Genomic DNA, 23,265 nt, shown 5'->3' on the forward strand with positions numbered 1-23,265 from the left:
GAATGAGTTTTCTGTTTAGTTAAGCAAACTTTTTTTTTAAAGAGTTGAAATGTATTTAAATAGCTGGTAAAGGAATCATAGAATCAACTTGCTAGGACATATTTCCACTTAATGCAAACAAATAACTCCTTAAAATACACTGTTTGTTTTCAAGTTGGAACTGGATGTTCCATTTCATGTGATGATTCAGTTATAACTCACAAAACATACCCATACACTCAGACTTTGTTTTGAAATAAAATTGGTCTCTAAGCCCTGGCAGTAATTTTGAATATGTTGCTTATAACTTTTTTCTTCCCCCCTTTTTTATAAATACTTCATGTATGTTGCCACTACAAGCTAGGGGTGTGATTCCCAACTCATGTATACATACTTGTGCTAGCTCTCATCGGCGCAAACATACTAAAGGTAGTAGTGAAGCCTCGGTAGCACGGGCAGCAGTGACACAGGCTAACTTCTCCGAGTACGTAACCACAGGGTCCAGGCGGGTTGGTATTCAAGGTGGCTAACCCATGCTGCGGCTGCTGAGGTGAGAACACAAGTATGAGTGAGCAAGCTGGGAATCACACCCATCACTCCTAGCCTTAGAGTGATCTGAAAATGCTTTCCTGTGTATTGTTACTTTCCTATTTAAAATTTATATCTTTAAAATCAGGAAATGCATGTAGTAAGAACATAATAAGTAATAAAGTCAGTGTGATAGAAAAATAAATATAGCATTTTTGCCTGGGTTAAATGTCAGATGTAAGGAAGTGCAGAGCATCCTTACTTCCTATAGAATCACTCATCCTTCCTCTACTGAGACTGCTTCCAAAAGGCTGTTATTAAGTCTGGGAAAGGATGTGACAGAAAACCATGGTAAAACACTTGAACACATATGGGCTATAGACTTATCTATCATGAACTATATTTATTTAACAAAGGAGCAAAGGCATGTTCCATGAGCAAACGTAACATACAGGTCTCCATAATTGCACCTAAACTTAGGTAATGCTCTGTGCAGTGTTTGATTTAGAATGTTAAAATATTAACAGAAGTTTGCTACAGCATAGTGTTCCTATCAAAGTGCAATGACTCATAAGAATGCTAAATTCAAACCAGATGGGCATAAACACTAACTGAAAAAAATCAGATATTTAGAGGTCAGCATGGGTCTTCATAAAAATGAAGCCCTTGTATGAGTTACTGAAAAATGAACTTCAGTGATAAAAAAGAAAACAAGAGAAAATATTAGTGATTTTATTTTAATTATACAAGCCACTGTCAATTAGAAGAACTAACATTTACAAAACTTTACACGGCTGTTTTAATTTGAAAAAGATGACTATGGTAATCTTTAGACTTCAGATAAACAGCACTTCAGAGTCTCCCGTACAGTGAGGGAGAAAGGGATACATTAGCTCAGTATGCCACGCTAATATTCTGTAAGAATCTCTGTGCTTCCCATCAAGGAGTAACCCTGATTATAGATTAGTATGGTACAGAAATCTTCAACCACAGCTCTGTGGCATGATGCCAACCTTAGCTTCTCTTTGAACCTGACCACAGAGGGGGAAAAACTCTCATTCCTGTTGTCATACTAAAACATTTCTGATGCTTTGTTGTTAAAAATGTGTTTTGTTTCGTTTTTCTTTCCTTGTGTTATCCAGTGCTCTCTACCATTTACAAATTGTCTGGAATACTTATTTTAAACTTTTATACCCTACCAAAAGAAAAATATGTGGGCTCAAAATTAATATTGTTTTTGACTTATGGTGAAATTCCAGTGATGTTTAACTTGGACTGCTATATTTGTGCATTTTAAAGAGAATAGAAAAGAATACTTTTTGAGCTGAAATGTGTAATGGGAGTTCCCTACTGTTTTGTTGCTGGAACCTTGGACAACAAGAAAAATGACAAGCCTATAATTTATTCCTTTTAAAACATACAGCCTAACTAAGTAGAGAAAATAAGAGTCCTACCAGTGCTATAAACTATTAAGGCATATGTTTGTATCCCTGCTCCCCGATTAATTTGTTAACCACTACCATTCAACCTCCTCATAAAAAATGATTGTTCAATGTATATTACTGTCAACGATTTTATATTCCAAACCATAACCTCTTGGGGGCACAAGTCAGTGAAAGATATATGTGGCTTCCATCATGCAGAAGCCCACACAATGCTGTTGTAGCCAGTTTCTCTAGGCTTCTGGGGCCTCCTGCAAAAGGGCCATAATTTTATTTTGGAGCAATGTTCCTTTATTTGTGGCATGTGTTCTACCATGAATGGCAAGGATTTTTAGACAAGGTAATGGGTAAAATCCTTTGTAGTCAATGGGGAACTTTGCTATTGACTTCAGTGGGAGCCAGGATTTCACCCAATGAATGTAAAGGGGTTTCAAATGGATGCTGTAGAACCTGTAGAGGTGTCGTCACAGTATTTCCAAGACAAAGATCCAAATTCTGTGCAGATTTTCTTTTTGGGGTGCCTTATGATTTATTATTTGTGTTGCAGTAGTACCTAGAGATCCCAGTCAGGGATTGGGCCCCATTGTGCTAGGCACTGTACACACATCTTAAGAAGAGACCTCCCCCAAATCTAAGCAGAGATAAGAGAACTCTAAATCACTTCAGAGCTGTACTTCAAGCCAATCAGGGACATTGGTTGCTTCTACTCACTGCGTAGTGGAAGAAGTGGTTGGAAAAAGTTGGGGCTTCCTGAATAGCCTTAGGAAAACTTTGCTGTCCTATGCTGAAACCCTCAGTTTAAAAAAAGGAGTGAATATTTGGGAGCCCCCAAATTTTCTGAGCAGGCACTGGTCTTCTGGGTGATCTGGAAGACAGTATGAATCTGCTGGTACTATATTATTTCTATAAAGATGTGGAGATATGGGCCCATAAGTGTCACTATATATAATTGGAGTTATTTTAAATTGTAACCAGGGCCGGCTCTAGGTTTTTTGCTGCCCCAAGCAAAAAAAAATTTGGCTGCCACCTCCCCCCTGCTTTTTTTTTGCTTTTACACATGTTTGCACTTTGCAGTTTTGTTTTGACTGTTTAAATTTTTTTAAAAAATGAAAACAGAGAATTTGTAGTTAGTGAAATAAAACAATTTCCTACTAGTGTAATTTTAACATTTAATTTTAACAAAATCACAATTACAAACAGTTTGGGTTCAACTATACACTAATGAAAAATGTTAGTGTCTTCCAGTTTCTCATAAATTAAAAGAATTTATATGAACTGAATTTTTCTGGGTTTTATACTTGTGTAGTCTTTTAATAAGTCAGTGAAATCTAAATTTTTTGCCATAGTACTTTCAATTGAAATTAATGAGAGTCCAGACAAACGATTTTGAGAAATGGTGGACCTCAAATAATTTTTTAGTAATTTCAGTTTTGAGAAACTGCACTCACCAGAAGCCACTGATACTGGTAATGTTAAAAGAATGCGTAATGCTATAGAAGTGTTTGGAATGAAAAAATCATTTCTTGCTATAAATTCTAATACTTTTAGAGGAGAAGTTTTAGGACTTATTAGCTCAGATAAAGCTATTAATTCATCATGCAATTCTACTGCATCAATGTCAGCAGAGTTATCAGTACTGAGCGCTAAATGTAGGTCTTGGCACTGCTTCATGAGGTCTTCTTTGGAAAACTGATTTTTAATATTTCCAATATCATATAAAGATTCAAAAGTTTCACAATGACCATGCAACTGACAAAATCTTTCTTCAATGGAAGTTATAGCTACATCCAAAATACAATAGAAACATTCAACTTTAAACCTTTCGTTTGGATCGAGAATAGGATCATCATGACCTCATAACAAAACTGTCTTGTTTTTTCCCGAGGACGAATGAATTGTTGAGGTGCAAACGTCGGTTCAAAATCAAGATTCTCTGCTTTTGTTGTTGCTTCTTTGACAGTTTCTTCAAATCCTTCATCTGAACGGTATTTTTTTAAATATTCCAACATTTTATTCAAAATCGTCTTTGCCTCGGATATGTCTATGGCTATATTCTGCATAACTTTGCTGGTCAAATTAATTTGATTTAGAATATTATGCCAAATAACCGTGCAACATGAAAATTGAAACTGCATCATTTTCTGAGCCAATGTTTCAGCTTCATGTTGAAATGAAGGATCATACCACAAGACCTGGCTTATTTTGAATAGTGCATTGTAAATCTCTCCTGATGAATATCAGAATGGTCTAATAGCGTCTATCCTGCTTTCCCATCTAGTTTGACTCAGAGGTTTAAGTGTGAGTTTTTGTTCAAGATGCTTCTTCAAGACTGCCAACGGTGTGTGGAAACTAAAAAAGTTGTAAATTGCTTGCACTGTGGTAAAATATGAAACGGCATCTTTAGATGATTTGGCGGCATCACTAACAACCAGATTGAGCGAATGCGCATGGCAAGGAATGAAAAAAGCTCGATTGTTTAAATTCAATATTCTTTGCTGTACACCCACATGTCGTCCTCGCATGTTTGAGCCATTATCGTACCCTTGGCCGTGCATATTTTCTAAAGGTATTCCATAGTGTTCCAATCTCTGTAGAATTACATCTGTGAGGGCTTTCCCAGTAGTTTCGTTCACTGGTATAAATTCTAGAAAGTGTTCACAAATTTTCACATCTGCATTTTCATCAATTTTCAGAAATTGTAAAACTATTGACATTTGCTCAGTTTTGCTCAGATCTTGAGTACAATCAACTATAATTGAGTAATATTTGGCATATTTCAAATTCGATAAAATTTCATTACGCACTCCATTAGAAATTAATTCTATTATCTCATTTTGTGTATTTTTACCCAAATAATGGGTGTGAATCTCTCCATCTTTCACTCTTCATACATGCTCAGCCATAACATTATATCAAATTTTGCCAATAACTCAACCAATTTTAAGAAATTTCCATTGTTATTCTCATATAAAATATCCGAGGATCCACCAAATGCGAGGCACCGTTTGGCTAGGAAATTAATGATTTCCAGTAAAAGTTCCAACACAGCTTGCCAACGTAGAATTTCTGAATTTAGTTGACATTGCTGTACCGCATCGATTGTTGTACCGGAACGTAATCTGTTTGACAGCTCAATCCAATTTGTCAATGAGCGTAAATGATTTTTTGATATTTCATGTTCTTTCAAATGCTGATGCAAATTTCGCTAGTCATTAAAACCTGCAGTTGCCAGAAGAATGTCCAAGTTACAGAACAGTTTGCAGCAAAAACAAAAAACGACATCTTTGGTCTGTGAATACACTAACCAAGATCTATTAATTTGTTCCCCATTTTTCATTTTTTTCTTCATACTGGATGGCATAAATCGACGATTCAACTCATTAAATGGATATTCAAATGTAGGATCTAGTTTTGAAGGACTTTTTTTCACAATAATCATTTGCATTGCATCAGTAATTATTGTCGGCCATGTACTTGGATCCGATCCTATGTCAGTCTCTCCACCTTCCAATAATTGTTCTTCAGTTTTAGATTTGGATAACAGTTCTTCGTTTCTGGACTCTTCAGCTGAAGTAGTAAATCTTTGGATGGATTGTGATTGTTCGTCTTTATCAGTTAACGAAGATAATCTTTGGTCAGATTGTTGTTCATCTTTATCAATTGATAAAGGTAATCTTTGGTTCGACTGGTCTTCATCAGTTGATGAATAATCACCTTCAATGCATTGCTTAGAGCTTTCTCCTTGATTGTCGACTTTTTTAAAATACTTTTTTGAAGTACAAGAGTTTTTCTAATTCTTTTTGCTGTTTCTCTCTTTGTTGCTGGTAGGCAGCACCAGAAAGTCGTTTTCATTTTTGTCCCAGCATTTTAGCCCTATAACCACTGGCACCAACACGAAACGGAAATTAGCGCGAATGGCGCCGATAGGGCAGCACAGTACACACATGTAATCGTGATTTGAGTGACTGTGTCACAACATGACACGATATTTTTCAGGTCACGCTCCTATTGCACTACTATACCTGCCGTAGGTAAGGCACTAGTCATTGGGGCGAGAGAGCTTCCCACGAGCTCGGATACACACTGGACCCAGCCCTGCTGGTGTTTTCCCAGCGCTGATGCCGCCCAGCTGGGAACCCAAGGGGCTTGCAATGGAGAGAGCTCTGGGGCTGGAGGAGCCAAGGAAGAGGTGCTGGGCTTGCTGGACAGATGCTGCCCCTCTCTGCCAGGTCGCTCGCCCCCTGCAGGAGGGGAGGCAGAAGGAGACTCCAGGCACCGGTGTGCTGTGCGGGGCTGGGGAGGTAGGCGACAGCCTCTGGGGCTCCAGCAAGCAGAAGCTTCCCAGGGGTCCCGGGGACCCTCCCGCCCAGCCCGACTCTTACCTTGCTGCGGATCTGTCCCGAGGTGGATTCATCTCCCATCGCCGCTGCTCCCGCGGCCGGGGGTTGGGGCTGCTGCTGGATCCCAGCCCCGCTCATCCTTGGTCTTTGCCTTGGCCCCAGTACGAGTTCGGTTTAGCCCGGGCTGCCGCTCCGCTCCCTTCTCCCCTCCCCTGGCAGGAGGTGGAGCAGAGGGGAGGAGGAGGAGGAGGAGGAGGCAGGGGCGGGGACAAGCTGAGGAGGAGCGGCCCGCCTGGGCCCCATGTTCCACCCGTCCTCTGCAGCCAGGGCAGGGCCGCGCTACCGGCTCCCGCAGCAGCCACCCCTCCCGCCCTCCCCCCAGGCGGGAGCCGGTAGCGCGGCCCTGCCCCGGCTGCAGAGGACAGGCGGAACATGGGGCCCGGGTGGGCCGCTCCTCCTCGGCTTGTCCCTGCTTCCCCCCCGGCAGCGGCCCACCCGGGCCCCATGTTCCGCCCGTCCTCTGCAGCCGGGGCAGGGCCACGCTACCGGCTCCTGCCTTGGGGGGGGGAGTGCCCGCTGCCCGCGGGAGAGCGGCAGGGACACACTCCCCACTTAGCCAGGACCCAAGCCCCGGGCTGGGGACTGGAGGACTGGGCGCTGCAGCACCCTCCACACCCCTAGTTCCCATGCTATGACGTATATTAATAGTTATATCAACCAATGAAAATGCACCTTTCTTTAGAAACTAACTGAAGTAAAAATGGAAAAGTTGATTAAAATCGATGATTTAAACCAGGCTTTCCTCTTGGTGAGCTAAACCAAGATTTAAATTGCCTTGCTTTAAAAATCAATCCACCCTGATTCCAAGCTACCAGTGGCAAGCCAGCCCTGTGTGCTTCAGAGGTTTTCAAGCTTATGGTGACAGAGCAACACATCTATGAGTGGAGTGAGCTGGTGTCCCACAGAAGAGGGCCCAAAGAATACATCCTTTCCTGAAATGTGACTACCTATCTGGAATTCCTACCACCAGAAAAGTTTGCTGCTATCAGAGTCAACATTTATGGTGGAATCAACAGGATGCTGCATTAGGCTTGGTCTACACTAACCCCCCAAATCGAACTAAGGTACGCAACTTCAGCTACGTGAATAACGTAGCTGAAGTTCGAAGTACCTTAGTTCGATCTTACCTCAGTCCACACGCGGCAGGCAGGCTCCCCCGTCGACTCCGCGGTACTCCTCTCGTCTAGCTGGAGTACCGCAGTCGACGGCGAGCACTTCCGGGTTCGACTTATCGCGTCCAGACAAGACGCGATAAGTCGAACCCAGAAGTTCGATTGCCAGCCGCCGAACTAGCGGCTGGGTATAGACGTACCCTTAGTGACCACCTGGATTACTGACTCTCTACAGCTTACAATACAGCGTGCTCTGACTACACCTACCTATAGACTACATGCAAATGCACACGATAATAGAGATTCTCAAAGAACTGCACGGCCAGCCCCCATTCATCCAGCACATTTCTAGACCGCATACAAACCTCAGCCATATTTTGGACATTGATTTTGTTATCCATACACAACACTGAAACTAGCTGAGAGGTTTAGCAGCCTAGTAGCCATGAGAAAACCCTCAAGTAAACTGAGGATCTGCATTGATCCAAAATCACTGACTAGAGCATTGGACAACCTACCTTATGAGAGTACACTCAAAGAGCTTGGCTTCTTTAGCCTAACCAAAAGAAGGCTGAGGGGAGATATGATTGCTCTCTATCAATACATCAGAGGGATAAATATCAGAGAGGGAGAGGAATTATTTAAGTGCCAATGTGGACACGAGAACAAATGGCTATAAACTGGCCATCAACAAGTTTAGGCTTGAAATTAGACGAAGGTTTCTAACCATCAGAAGAGTGAAGTTCTGGAACAGCTTTCCAAGGGGAACAGAAGCAAAATACCTAACTGGCTTCAAGACTGATTTTGATAAATTTATGGAAGGGGTGGTACAATGCGACTGCCTACAATGGCATGTAGCTGATCTGTGACTGTAAGCAGCAAATATCTCCAATGGTGATGGGACACTAGGTGGGGAGAACTCTGAGTTACTACAGATAATTCTTTCCCAGGTATCTGGCTGGTGGGTCTTGCTCACATGCTCAGGGTCTAACTGATATTTGGGTCAGGAAGAAATTTTCTTCGTGTCAGATTGGCAGAGACCTGCGGGGGTTTTTGTATTCCTCTGCAGCATGGTGCATGATTCACTTGCAGATTTAAACTAGTGTAAATGGCGGATTCTCTGTAACTTGAAGGCTTTAAATCCTGATTTGAGGACTTCAGTAACTCACCAGAGGTTAGGGGTCCATTACAGGAGTGGCTGGGTGAGGTTTTGTGGCCTACAGTGTGCAGGCAGGCAGACTAGATCATCATGACAGTCCAGTCTATGAGTCTAAGTCACTCCCCAATACCAGTGATTGAGGCCCTACTACCTGATTTATGCAGAACAAAAGTATTCCTTGTTTGTGATGTCAAGAATAAGTTCTGGCATATTGAGCTAGATGAGCCATCCAGTCACCTGACAATATTTGCCACACCTTCTGGCAGGTATCGCTGGGTACAAATACCTAAGGGCATCCGCCCAGCCCCAGAGGTGCTCTGGTGCAAACGGAATCAGGCACTAGAGAAACTCCCAGGCAACAAGACTGTAGCTGATGACATTATTATTGTAGGAGAAGGCAAGATTAAGGAAGTTGCAATCCAGAACCATGATACCAAACTGTGACAACTATTCCACAGGTGCCAGGAGTGAATCTTAGGCTGAATGCAGAAAAGCAGAAGATTGTAAGGGAACTGAGGTCCCCTATGCGACGCTGTAGAAAAAGAAAGATTACCATGTTTTCAGTAATGTATCACCACGGATGTATCACCACTGCTGCACAATTGAGATAAATCTTATACAATGTATGCCTTGTAAGGTATCACTGGAAAAGTTATAATCTGCTAAATATTATTATCCTGTTTAAATGTGTGTATCATCTTTGTATATGAAGTTGTGACACTTTGCTGTATGCTTTTTACTAAACATATTATGTTCCTGGGTAACACCCACAAGATATATTTACATCAAGACTAGCCAGCTATATGTCAATGGGCCATTAAGGAGAATCAACTTATCCAATGGGCCCCTCCTGAGGATGCCTCAGAAAGCATATGGTCAATGGAGGCCCAGTGACTCAGCAGGGCACGTAGAGCATGTGATCCCTGACTCCATGTTTGAGACAGTAACTTTCCATGCACATGGACAGGGAGGTATAAATTGGAGACTGTGATATCATCTCCCGGCCTCTTTCCTGCTTCACATCTCTGGACTGTGGTTTCTAACAAAGGTAGCTTTGAACAATGGACTGAGGACTCCAATCTTTTGGATGTACTGAGAGACTTGTTACAAACTAGCAGATTTAACATCACTGCTATTATCCTGATCGGCTGACTCTGAAATCAACTGTAATGTATATGATTTGCTTTAATCATTTAACAACTCTCTTCTTTTCTTTTTTTTTAACTAATAAATCTTTAGTTAGTTTATTAAAGATTGGCTGCAGCATGGTATTTGGTGAGAGCTGGAAGTACATATTGACCCAAGGTGAGTGTCTGGTTCTTTGGAACTGAAAGAACCAAATATATGTGATTTCTACTTTTAATAGTCATTTATCACAGAAGTCTGGTTTGTCTGAGTGGTGTGTGAGGGGCTAGGGGGCCTGAAGGGGACTGTCTGTGGCTACATAATAACTAGTATAGTATTTTGGAAGCACACATTTGTTACTGGTTTGGTGAAATATTGTGATAGAATATACCACCAGTTTGGGGCACATGCCCTGTATTTTGGCAATCTGACCTGAGATTGGCGCTCTTAGCTGTGTCCCACAGTAGGCAGCATCACACTCGACATTGGATGTCTTTTGACTTCTGAGGGATTCCAGTCAAACTCTGACAAACTGAGAGGCAATAAAGAAATGGCCAGACCGTAGGTGGGGTGATCTAATGGTCAGAACAGGAGTTTGACATAGTGGTCGGAGCAGAATCAGAGGGCAGACCCAGAGTCATTGTCAGGAGACAAGCTAATGGTCAGAGTCAGGAGTCAGGAGTTCAGAGGAAGGTAGGGACTAGGGCTGGAGAGGGAGAAGGCATGGATTGGAGCAAAGCCAGTACAGGAGGCAGGCCTGGTGCAGCTGTGGGCATGGAATGCATTGAGCAGCTACAAGGCTTAAATGGTGATCTCTTGGGCCTTCCGTCCAATCAGGAAACACAGTCACTTAGTGAGGGTTTATTTGCCCCTGCTGAGCTCATTGGGTTGCTAGCCCACAGTTAGCTGAGGTCCTGACACAGACCAAAGGATGTGAAGGGAGTCCAGCAATCTCCAGGGACGCCCAATCATCTTCCCAAATTCTACACACGTATCAGAAACCTCTGAACCCTGGAGAGTGTTAACACACAATGAGGCATTTTAAAAGTAAAGAAAATAATAAGTGAAGCACCAGGCCTAAAGTACCACAGAGCATCTAGAGCTACAGGGCAATGCCTCAGAAGAAGGCTTAGCAGCAGCACTGATACACCTAGCATTCTCTAGTAGCGCCCTGACAGACACAGAAAGAGTATATGCTCAAATAGAAGAGGGGCCACTGACTATGCTCTTTGAATAGAAAGATTCCATCAATTCACCTCTGGGCATGCGGTGGACGTGCAAGCCGACCATGAGCCAATAGAAAGCATCCTGAAGAAGCCACTGCTGACTGCACCCAAAAAAACACAATGCATGTTATTGAGACTATTACTGATGTAGGGTTACCATTCGTCCGGATTCCCCCGGACATGTCCGGCTTTTTCGGGTTAAAAATAGCGTCCGGGGGGAATTTGTCAATGTCCGGACTTCCCCTCCTTCCCCCTCCCATGCAGAGCATGCGCGCGCTTACAAAGCAGCCGGTGCTCCGACAGCCAGAGCCAGAGCTCGGACAGCCAGAGCCAGAGCCCTGCTTGCACTTCCCCCTCCTCCCTCCTGAAACTTGACACCCCCCCTCCTCTCCCTCCCTCCACTCACAGATCGCCGGCTCCGACACTGCTGCCCTCCCCCGCTGTCGAGCACGCTGCTCTGCAGCACAGTAAGGGGGCCGGGGGCCAGAGAAGCGGCAGGGAGGTTTGGGGGGGGGGGTAGTCAAGAGACAGGGAGCAGGGGGGAGGGTTGAATGGGTCAGGGAGTTCGGGGGGGGCTGTCTGGGGGTTGGGGGTGTAAGGTTTTGGGTAGTCAGGGTACAGGTGGGGGGTCTCAGGAGGGGGCAGTTAGGGGACAAGGAGCAGGGGGGTGTTTGGGAGTTCTGGGGGGGGCTGTCTGGGGGTTGGGGGTGTAAGGTTTTGGGCAGTCAGGGTACAGGTAGGGGGTAGGGTCCTGGGGGGCAGTTAGGGAGAGGGGTCTTAGGAAGGGGCAGTTAGGGGACAAGGAACAGGGAGGCTTAGGTAGGGGGTGGGGTTCTGGAGGGCAGTTAGGAGCAGGGGTCCCAGGAGGGGGCAGTCAGGGGACAGGGAGCGGGGGAGGGTTGGGAGTTCGGGGGGGGCTTTCTGGGGGCGGGGTGGATAAGGTTTTGGGCAGTCAGGGTACAGGTAGGGGGTAGGGTTCTGGGGGGCAGTTAGGGAATAAGGAACAGGGAGGCTTAGGTAGGGGGTGGGGTTCTGGAGGGCAGTTAGGAGCAGGGGTCCCAGGAGGGGGCAGTCAGGGGACAGGGAGCAGAGGGGTTTAGATGGGTCAGGAGTTCTGGGGGGGGCTGTCAGGGGGTGGGGGTGTGGATAAGGGTTGGGGCAGTCAGGGGACAGGTAGGGGGGTAGGGTACTAGGGGGCCAGTTAGGATGTGGGGAAGGTCTCAGGAGGAGGCAGTCAGGGGACAAGAGGCAGGGAGGCTTAGGGAGGGGGTGGAGTCCTGGGGAGCAGTCAGGGGACAAGGAGTGGGGGGGAGGGTTGGGGGTTCTGAGGGGGCAAGAAGTGGGAGGGAGTGGAAGGGGCAGGGGCGGGGCTAGGACAGGACGGGGGCGGGGCTAGGACAGGGGCGGGGCTCCTCCCGTCCTCTTTTTTGATTGTTGAAATATGGTAACCCTAACTGATGTGACAACAGTGGAACAGGGAATGCAGATGTGGGGAGTTAGGTTGGAAGTAATTCAGCTACAAGGATAGAGCCGTGCACAGAATTTAAGAATGTTCTATTTGTTCAACTCAACCTGCAGTTAGCTTTACTCCTTGCTGATGAAACATGCTGGTAGCGTCTGAGGAGTAAGTTCTGTGAAGTGCAGCAGCTGGCAGCGTGAGCCACAGAACTCGGTCTAAAGGCCCCAGAAGCCTTGCATTTTGCGGACACTAAGCTAGCTCAGCAATGGCCCTATGGAAGGAAGCATTTGAGCTGTACACGGACCAGGCCATGCAGGAGGATGCCAGCCAGCAGGAAAGTAAAACTATTATTTTACCTTACTGGGAAACAAGGCACAGAGGCCTGCATCTCTCGGAAGCTCACCACTGCCTCAAGCCTCCCGGCATCCTTAGGAGCCATGGGGACCCACAGCTCCCAAAAGCAGAACACAACTGTGGAATGACACAGAATTTTCACTGGAGACCAATCCAAAGGGGAGGGGACAGACCCCTATGCTACTGCCTTACTCACATTGGATGCTACTTGCTATTTTAGGGACTTGACAGACTCCCTAATTCAGGATAGGAGAGTCTGCAGCACTTGGGATCACTACCTCAGGGAGTGGCTGCCTCAGGAAGGTGATCTGACACTGGATATTTAGACATGGGGCGTGTAGCAGAAGCCTGAAGAGAAAGGATGAAAGCTCTAGGAGGCACAGCAACCCCAGTAGTACATGCAGTGAGACAACATCAAAGGTCAATAAGTGGCCAGGATTCCACACCCATGGTGAGATGCATTTACTATGGGAGATACCATGAGTCGGTAAAGAAGAAGTGCCCCGCAGTAGGACTTGCAAGAGGGGGATGGCACATCACACAGTGGGGAGACATCATAACTCTCTCCTTGAGTTTGAAAGCTTATCAGGCTCAGGCTCTCAGGACAGGAAAGCAACTAGGAACAATACCAACCTCAGTGCAAGCAACAATGTTAATAGGGAAATGCCCTGTGTGATTTCAGCTGGGTAGTGGGGTCTCCTGCAATTTGATTCTTTGGGTTAAATTGGACTGGAACACATGCATTACAAACATCAGGTACAATCTACCAATATACAATGACAGCATAATGCAGCCTGTAGGAAAATGTGATCTCATAGTAACTAACCTGAAAAATAACAGATGTTACCAACGGAAGTTTGTAATAGTGGATGGTGACCACCAAATAACTCTCGGGGGGAATTCAGCCACAGAAGCCACGGATCTGATCAGGGTGCAGTGTCAGAATTTTATAGCTGCAGCACAAGAAGCAAAAGGGGAACAGTGGAGACAATTTTAAAAGCATAGGGGGATGTTTTCAAAGGTAACAAGTGCTTCAAAGGAAAGCTTCAAAGCTTCCACTCCCGCAGTGGAACTATGTGCTTCCCTCAAAAGAAAATTCCAGTGGTGCTACATAATCCAGCATGCAAGGAGCTCAAAAGTCTGTTGAGTAGGAGAATCATGCCACCTGTAGAGACCAGTACAACCTGGGTAAACGGCATGGTGGTGGTAAAGAAGCTATCAGCTAAATTGTGCATCTGCATGGATCCAAAGCCACTGAACCAGGCATTGAAAAAATGCCACTAACCACTTCCCACAAGTGATGATATCTTGCCAGAACTTTCCAAAGCCAGAATTGTAGTTTGTGATCTGAGGAAATGAGTTTTGGCACATAAGCCCTGGATAAAGAGTCCAACATGCTGACAACTATTGCAGCATCATTTGTTCTACACGGATGTCTGCACATGCCGATGGGCATAAGCCCAGTGCCAGAGGTCTTCCAAAGAAGACTCACCCAAGTACTGGAGAGACTCCTTGGGATGAAAATACTTGTAGATGATATCTTCATTATAGGTGAAGAGAGCAATGATACAGAAGCTGAACGAGATTGTGATAGAAAACTACAAGCTTTTCTACAGCAATACAGGGACAAGAATATAAAACTCAATGCAGAAAAAAATGTGACTCAAATAGCATGAGGTGACATACATTGGACATCTGCACACAGCTCAGGTCCCAACAAGACCCCCAACAAGATCAAGGCAGTCAGAGAAATGCCAGCTCCATTGGATGTGAAAGGGGTACAGTGTTTCAGAGGACTGATACTTTTTCTGTCCAAGTTCTGCCCACAGCTACCTGCAATAGCAGAACCCATACATCAGCTCACAAGGCAGGATGTTGAGTGGGACTGGGCAGGTCCCCAACAGCAAGCATTTGACATGCTGAAACAAAAGATAATAGATGCCCCATATCCTGAAGTACTACCAACCAAAGGAGCCACAGACACTCTAGTGTGATGTATCAGAGAAAGGACTGGGTGTAACTCCTTTCCAGGAGTAGTTGGCTACTGATGCCAGTAGAGCCCTGCCACAGACTGAACAGGGATACACTCAAATAGAAAAAGGTCTTCTGGCTGTGGTATTTGGAGTGGATTGATTCCATCAGTACACCAATAGCCACCCGGTAATAGTGCAATCAGACCTAGACACAATCACAGCAAAACCCCTTCTTAGTGCTCCAAAGAGAATGAAGTGCATGTTGATGTGCCTCCAGCGCTACCCAGCAGAGATCATCTATTGTCCAAGATGATTATTGGTGTTAGCTGATAGCCCGAGCAGGGCATATAAACTCAGCATTAGCAATTTGGGGGATGGGGATCAGGACACTGAATTCATTAACATGCCACACTATCTCCCAGTTTCCACAGTGAAGCTGATGGAAATCAAAGAGGCTATAGAAAAATACTGTGACAGTGTACCCCATAAGGCTTTATGGGGAGGGGGTGCTTATAAATGTATGTATGACATAACTGGAATATGTTTTGTGCTGCCTGTGCCATGTAACATATCTCCGTAAAGGTTATGGTCTACTATATCTATTCATCCTATTTGTACATATATATCATTTTCTACTCGAGGTTAAGAATATGGGCTGTATGCTTGCCTGATTTCTAAGTAAGCTTTGTGAGGCATTTGGTCAGCTTCTTTAGGAAGGAATTCGCCAGGTTAAGTACCTGATCAGGAGACACTTGAGGAACAATGCATCTTGGAATGCTCCAATCCACATGAGAAGTCTTCCTGGAGACATGCAAGATGCCATGTGGACAATGGCGTCGGCCTGCAAAGACTGAGTCATGCAGGGGCATGTGACTTGCCCAGGTGACTCCAAAACTCCATCTTGGAGCTGGACTTTGCATAGGAGGGAGGAGGGGGGTCTCCACCCACAAGAGAGAGTCTATTTAAACCCAGGGGAGACCCCTCCATTTTGGTCTTCAGCTGGCTAAAGAAGGAGCCTCTCCACCACCACCCCCCCAGGATACTTGAAGGAGACTGAAACAAAGGACAGTAACTACAGGGGGTGTGAGTGATTGCTGGACCCAGGCTAAAAGGAGATTAGCCTGTAAAAGGGAGCACTCTGGAACTGGTGAGGAAATTATCTGTATTCAGTTTGATTAGGCATAGATTTGCACATTTTATTTTATTTTGCTTGGTGACTTACTTTGTTCTGTCTGTTACTACTTTGAACCACTTAAATCCTACTGTCTGTATTTAATAAAATCACTTTCTATTTAGTAATTCACTCAGAGTATGTATTAATACCTGGGGGAGCAAACAACTGTGCATATCTCTCTATCCGTGTTATAGAGGGCGAACAATTTATGAGTTTGCCCTGCATAAGCTTTATGCAGGGTAAAACGGATTTATCTGGGTTTAGACCCCATTGGGAGTTGGGCATCTGAGTGCTAAAGACAAACACACTACTGTGAGCTGTTTTCAGGTAAACTTGCAGCTTTGGGACAGGTGATTCAGACCCTGGATCTGTGTCTGGAGCCAGACAGGAGTGTCTGGCTCAGCAAGACAGGGTGCTGGAGTCCTGAGCTGGCAGGGAAAACAGAAGCAGGGGTAGTCTTTGCACATCGGGTGGCAGCTCCCAAGGGGGTTTCTGTGATCCAACCCGTCACAAATACATCCAACTACAGGCAATCAAGAAAGCAGTACTAACGGAGTGGCCAAAAGAGTCTGCTTCCTATAAAGGGTAGTCTGTTGTAGCCCATTGAGGAATGATGGATAGGACACAGAAGCAGTTAAGAGACTATCAAGCTAAGCAGGCAGTTCGCTACAACAGAGGAACAAGGATCTGAGGCTACTTCACATAGGTGAGCAGATTTGAATCCAAGCATCAAATAGCCACATAAAGCAATGGCAAAAGGCAACAGTCCAAAATGTAGTGGGAAAGAGGGCATATGAAACCAAAAACAACTGCATAGTCATGGCAGATAGCCGGCACACCCAGACAAGCAGCGCTAATGCCAGGACCAGGAGAACATTGAAAGATCCTCAGCTATCAGCCGTTCTGATGTAGGAGAATCAGAAGAAATGAGGCATATGAGCAACAGAAGACCAACAGAACATCACCCAGCAGAATGAAGACAGCAACAGGATAGAAGCAAATCCCTCACCAACAGTGAAAATCAAAACAAGACATGGGAGTCTAGTTTGAAGATCAGCACACTTGAAGGACTATGAGGCCTAACAGGAGACAATGGGATGGCCGCAATGGCTATGACCTTACGGTAGGCTGGCACAAAAGACGCAACAACAACAAAAAGCATTAAAAGGAAAGATGTGTGTAACCTGCATGAAACTTAGAGAGAGAAGCACAGGTTGCAGGAGGGAAGAGTTTGGAGGAGGCACCAAGAAGCCAGTCTGCAAGCACAGGGATTGAAACCGTAGCATTTCAGTAAATAGTTGTCTTAATAAAGAGCCAGTTTAGTTTTAGAAATATGGACCCTCTCATGTTATTACCCAGCATGTGGTACATGAAACGGGGACTGTGGTGGTTTAGCACATCAAGGAGGAGTGTCCTCCATACATACCCCTCTTTCTCACCACAGGCCTTACATTTCTAAACCACAATGATGCTATCAGAAGCAAAGTCAATAAAGACTAAAGAAGTCCTGAGGTCAGGCAACTTCTGAAGCTGTGAATGCAAGTTCACTTTTTTCCCTGTTGCTCATATAACTACCCAAACTGCAATACACTTGTCTTATATTTTATCTGACAAATTTTAAAATATTTTTGAATTGTATATCTTCTTTTTCTTTGAGTAACTGACATCAAACTCAGTTAAGAGCAGTATATAGACCCTTCCAGTTGCATGGCATGCTGGCTTGTTGGGTGGCAGAAGATGTGTTAGGGACAGCCTGAATAGCCTCCGTAAATGGAGTCTTCTGATGATAGTGCCAGTCCTTGTGAGAAGAAAGAAGCAAACTTCAAATAACCTCAATGTGGAGAAGATTTTACCTCTGAAGAACACCAAGACTATCCTGGTGAAATACTGGCTCCACTGAAGTCAATCGTAAAACTTCCACTGACTTCACTGTGACCAGGATTTCACCCTGTGAGTCTACTGCAAACACTTTTTATAAAAATCAGTTTAGATAAGGTGCAGTAAGTGTCTTTGTGTAGTAAGGGTTATTTCAGGTTGCTTTTCCTGTATAGGAAAATGATTTTCCTTCTGTAAAATGTATATGTAAGTTTCTCACCTCTTTTTGTATCCTCTGTTGTTATTCATAGAATCTACAGAAGGAAAGGACCTATTAGGTCATCTAGTTTTTCCTGCCAGCACAGAATTGTTCTCTATCAAACATTTATTAGGGTCTTGTTTAGACTAGTTTTACTTGTTCCAAGCAACAAGGCTTCTGCCACTTCCCATGGGAGATCATTCCACAACTTAATAGAGCTTTCTAGCAGGAAGTTTTTTCTTGATTTTCAGACTACATTTTCCTTCTTAATTTCATTCTCTGAGTTAACAGAGATACAGACTAACACGGCTACCCCCTGATACTATTCTCTGAGTTATACACCCAAATACCTAATTTTTTAGGCTATTCTATAGCGCCCATGTCATTACAGTATTCTCTCCCTCCTTGGTGCATATACCCTGCAGATCTATGTGCACAGTTATCATGACCCTATAACCATATTTTACATATCGGACTCACTTTTTTATAGATCAGTTCCTGCAACCCTGTTACCATTTTGTCGCTGTTCTTTGAACACTCTCTAATTTGTTAATATCTTTCTGGTAATGAATCACCCAGAATAGAAATCAACATTCCCATGTGTGATCATACTAGAAAACGACTATTACCCACTTTGTCCCATTATGTGATGCTTCCTTGGATGCAGTCCAAAATTACAGTGGCCTGTTTTGCTGTCATAACTCACGCAGATTCATGTCTAATTTGCTGTCCACTATCTCCACTCTTTTGATGATCCTGCTTCTATATTTCTGCATTCCATTGAATGTGTTTCAGATTATTTCTCCCCACATATACTGACTTGTTTTTTTCCAGTTCATATTTCAATTATAATTTTAAATGTTAGAAGAAATTTGCCTTTTAATTTTCTTCAGTCTTTATAATGAACAGTCAGCTGAGAAACAAAGGATCCAAACACAACCAAACTCATAACAACATGCTATTGTGACAGCTGGGGATTGAAACAGAGCTAAATGCAACAATTTGAACCAAAGTTCTGTAGCTTGCCCCATAACAGACTCATATCCTCTGTGGATTAGGCACAGAGAGGGTAGGGTGACCAGACAGCAAGTGTGGAAAATCAGGACGGGGGGGGGGGGGGGAATAATAGGAGCCTATATAAGAAAAAGACCCCAAAATTGGGACTGTCCCTATAAAACCGGGACATCTGGTAACCCTATACACTGGGGGCGGGGATCGATCTAAGATACGCAACTTCAGCTATGAGAATAGCGTAGCTGAAGTGAACGTATCTTAGATCGATTTACCTCACGTCCTCACAGCGCGGGATCGATGGCCACAGCTCCCGCGTCGACTCTGCTTCTGCCTCTCGCTCTGGTGGAGTTCCGGAGTCGATGGGAGCGTGTTCGGGGATCGATTTATCGTGTCTAGATGAGAGGCGATAAATCGATCCCCAATAGATCGATTACTACCCGCCGATCCGGCAGGTAGTGAAAACGTACCCTAAGAGGGGGATATGTAACACACACTACTAGCAGTAGTAGCAACTTTTGAACCCAGTCCTGCTGATCTTGCTCATTTTAGTAATCTCAACTTCTTGCATGGGTAAGGACTACATATTTGCATGCATAAATTATAGGCTTGGGACGTTATTCTTAGTACATAGAAGGAACAAGGAGACAACCCTGAGGACCAAGAATTTTATACAAATAGAACAATTAGATGTAAGTATTAAGAAAAACAACACCGTTTTAACCTCTCAAAGTAACTTTCTCTCTTGTCATGGTTAAATGGTTTTTTTGCCAGGAGTAGGCAGATAGGACAGGTATTATAAGAAACCTTTCTGAAGGTTACATTTTATGAAGTATTGTTTTGTAGTTATAGAGTGGAGAGCAATTTCTGCTGCTCCAAGTGAAAATAAAACATGAAATAAGGGTGGGAGGAAAATGAAGTATAGCTGTATCAAATTAAAATACAATTACTGAGTGACTTTGAAATAGCACTTCACAACAGTGCTCTATGAAACACAGTGGATATTTTCACTCAAGAAAAATACATAGAAGAAAGATGTAAAGAAATTATTTTCTTCGTCCATTTTACAATTAATCATTCAGAACCCCAAAATTCACTACAGCTGTTTACAATAAAAAGAAATGCAAAGTCAAATTTGGCAAATTGAAAGTACATGGGAATTGAGACAAAAGTTAGACCAACAACAACAAAAGGAAGGGAATCATTTCATCAACTGAGAAGACAGATGAGGAATGTGAATACCAGAATTTTCCCTAACTCCTGAATGTTGATGGCTCCATCATGCTTTAATAATTTTCTCCCCCTGTACATGCCCTCTTCTGAAAACTTCCCACATAGTTTAACTTCATATCAAAATGTGGTCCTTCTCTGAAATATGACTGAAAACATTTCATTGTGGGGTTCTATGTTTCATGTTTATCAATGATTTCCAAACAAAACTGTTCAGTTACCAAGTAAAAAGCAGGATTTTTAAAATTTGTTTCTTAAACATCCAGCTCAGGAAATCCAGTCTGCAATCTGAAAAGCAAGCTGGGTTCTTTCTGCTTCACCTGTTTCCAACAACAGAGATTCTGCCATTGGGATTTGGTTAACAATGATGTTGATAATAGCCTCTAGCTATTCTCTTTGGAAAGTCATGGGAGACGGGAGAGATTCCAGAAGACTGGAAAAGGGCAAATATAGTGCCCATCTATAAAAAGGGAAATAAAAACAACCCAGGTAACTACAGACCAGTTAGTTTAACTTCTGTGCCAGGGAAGATAATGGAGCAAGTAATTAAGGAAATCGTCTGCCAACACTTGGAAGGTGGTAAGGTGATAGGGAATAGCCAGCATGGATTTGTGAAGAACAAATCATGTCAAACCAATCTGATAGCTTTCTTTGATAGGATAACGAGCCTTGTGGATAAGGGTGAAGCGGTGGATGTGGTATACCTAGACTTTAGTAAGGCATTTGATACGGTCTTGCATGATATTCTTATCGATAAACTAGGCAAATACAAATTAGATGGGGCTACTATAAGGTGGGTGCATAACTGGCTGGATAATCGTACTCAGAGAGTTGTTATTAATGGTTCCCAATCCTGCTGGAAAGGCGTAACGAGTGGGGTACCGCAGGGGTCTGTTTTGGGACCGGCTCTGTTCAATATCTTCATCAACGACTTAGATATTGGCATAGAAAGTACGCTTATTAAGTTTGCGGATGATACCAAACTGGGAGGGATTGCAACTACTTTGGAGGACAGGGTCATAATTCAAAATGATCTGGACAAATTGGAGAAATGGTCTGAGTTAAACAGGATGAAGTTTAACAAAGACAAATGCAAAGTGCTCCACTTAGGAAGGAAAAATCAATTTCACACATACAGAATGGGAAAAGACTGTCTAGGAAGGAGTACGGCAGAAAGGGATCTAGGGGTTATAGTGGACCACAAGCTAAATATGAGTCAACAGTGTGATGCTGTTGCAAAAAAAGCAAACATGATTCTGGGATGCATTAACAGGTGTGTTGTGAGCAAGACACGAGAAGTCATTCTTCCGCTCTACTCTGCTCTGGTTAGGCCTCAGCTGGAGTATTGTGTCCAGTTCTGGGTGCCGCATTTTAAAAAAGATGTGGAGAAACTGGAAAGGGTCCAAAGAAGAGCAACAAGAATGATTAAAGGTCTTGAGAACATGACCTATGAAGGAAGGCTGAAAGAATTGGGTTTGTTTAGTTTGGAAAAGAGAAGACTGAGAGGGGACATGATAGCAGTTTTCAGGTATATAAAAGGGTGTCATAAGGAGGAGGGAGAGAACTTGTTCACCTTAGCCTCTAAGGATAGAACCAGAAACAATGGGTTTAAACTGCAGCAAGGGAGGTCTAGATTGGACATTAGGAAAAAGTTCCTAACTGTCAGGGTGGTTAAACACTGGAACAAATTGCCTAGGGAGGTTGTGGAATCTCCGTCTCTGGAGATATTTAAGAGTAGGTTAGATAAATGTCTATTAGGGATGGTCTAGGCAGTATTTGGTCCTGCCATGCGGGCAGGGGACTGGACTCGATGACCTCTCGAGGTCCCTTCCAGTCCTAGAATCTATGAATCTATGAATCTATGAATTGATGAAGCAAAAGCCAGAATTGCAGCTAGCTCACACTGTGTGCAAAGCCAACACAGCTAAAAGGAGTCAAGTGTAATAAGAACTTATTTTTAATCAATAAAGAAAATTGATATGACTCTGAATAAACAGTTGAGTAAGAAGGTGCCATTTATATACAACTGCTTTTCAAATAGATCCTCACATTGTCCCCATTTCAGGAAAGCACTTAAGGTGATTAACATTAAGTTGCTTATGTCCCATTGAAGTACAATTTGATTTTCTTGAATGAGGACAAACTTAAGTGTATGCTTAGGTGCTTTCCTCATCTGGGACTATTGCTATTAAAATATTCATATCGCTGCATGATTATTTTTAATTTTTATATATTTAATACACATATACACAGACAGTGAGAGTATTTCATGGCTTCTCAACCCTGTATTTCCTAAAGGCAAACCTTAATACCACAACAATTAGCACAATATTGATATTTGTTAAAGGTACTTAAAAGACAAAAATGACTTATTAAAAGCTCCAGTTTAACAAAGCACATAAGTATATACTCAAATAGCTTTAATGGAATTTAAGAATATACTTAAGGGCTTTGCTGAATAAGGCACCAGTCCTGCAAACACTTATGGCACTGTTAAAGATAGTAAAATTAAGCTCATGCATAAGTGTTTTCAGGATCAGGACCTTGGGAAAGACTTCACATGATTAAAGTTGCATGTGCTTAAGTGCTTTTTCTGAATCAGAAGGATAATTGGGTTGCATTTTAATAACATTTAGTGGCAAGATATTTAACTTTATGAAGCATAACTGAAAATTATTTAGGAACAGAAAAACTTACTTCACTAATGAGTTGTGCAACTAGTTATTAAGGTATATGCTTCCACCTAGTGACTCATAGCAATAGCTTATACATTTTAGAAGACTGCAGAAGCAGCAAATAAATGTATAGAAAAACAACATTCATCATCTATTAATGGAAAGGACCACAGTACTTAACTACATTTTGTTACTGCCACAGTATCTACTTTGAAAATAGGGTGAAAATGTACACTCTTAATTTGTCAGCAATTATTCAAAGCATTCGTTCTGCAAACACCGTGACATCAGTGCTCAGCACTGGTATTGTGGGAATACTGAGATTTTAGTCACCTCTTTGTATA

The sequence above is a fragment of the Malaclemys terrapin genome, chromosome 1 (assembly GCF_027887155.1).
Source record: "Malaclemys terrapin pileata isolate rMalTer1 chromosome 1, rMalTer1.hap1, whole genome shotgun sequence".
Classification (NCBI taxonomy): domain Eukaryota; kingdom Metazoa; phylum Chordata; order Testudines; family Emydidae; genus Malaclemys; species Malaclemys terrapin.